Source organism: Octopus bimaculoides, chromosome 27, assembly GCF_001194135.2.
Source record: "Octopus bimaculoides isolate UCB-OBI-ISO-001 chromosome 27, ASM119413v2, whole genome shotgun sequence".
NCBI classification, from domain to species: Eukaryota; Metazoa; Mollusca; class Cephalopoda; order Octopoda; family Octopodidae; genus Octopus; species Octopus bimaculoides.
In genome coordinates this window covers 14,119,203-14,120,037 of record NC_069007.1, presented here as the reverse complement: position 1 = coordinate 14,120,037, position 835 = coordinate 14,119,203, and positions in this window count along the sequence as shown.

Sequence of the window (835 nt, the reverse complement as noted above, 5' to 3'; positions counted from 1 at the left end):
ATAGATAGATAGATAGATAGATAGACAGATAGACAGACAGATAGATAGATTGACAGACTAGATAAAACAGGCTTCTTTCAGTTTCCACCTACCAAATCCACTCACAAACTCATTGGTTGACCCATGGTTACAGTAAAAGACACCTGCAGAAGGTGCAGCATAGTGGGACTGAACCTGAAACCATATAGTTGGTAAGCAAACGTTTTTTTTTCCAACACAGCCACACCTACATCAAGAGAGAAGTCATCGCTGCTGCTGCTGTTGTTGTTGTTGTCCTTATTTTTGTTGCTGTTGTTGACACTGCTGTTGTTGTTTTTGTTGTTATTTTTGTTATTCTTGTTGTTTTTGTTGTTATTTTTGTTGTTTCTGATATTGACTGTTGTTTTTGTTGCGTTTTTTTTGTTATTGTAGTCTTTGCTTCTGTTATTGTTTTTGTTGTAGTAGCATTTGCTATTCTTGTTGTTACTACCATCATTGTCGTTGTTGTTGCAGTCGTCTTTGTTGTTGTTGTTGTTGTTGTCTTTATTGTTGCAGTCATTGTTGTTGTTACTATCGCCGTCGTTGTTGTTGTTATTGTTATTGTTATTGTACTTATTGTTGCTTTTGTTATTGTAGTAGTAGTAGTAGTAGTTGTCGTCGTCGTCGTCTTTGCTGTTGCACTCGTTGTTGTTGTTGTTACTACCATTATTGTTGTTGTTGTTGTTGTCACAGTCCTAAGGAAAAAAATTGCAATTTTTTCCTTAATTTCCAATTTATGTTTCACAGTCGACACCAAAGAAAAGAAACTTGTTTGACCTGTTGCTCTAAGCCCATTGTCCTAATATGGTAACGGCAG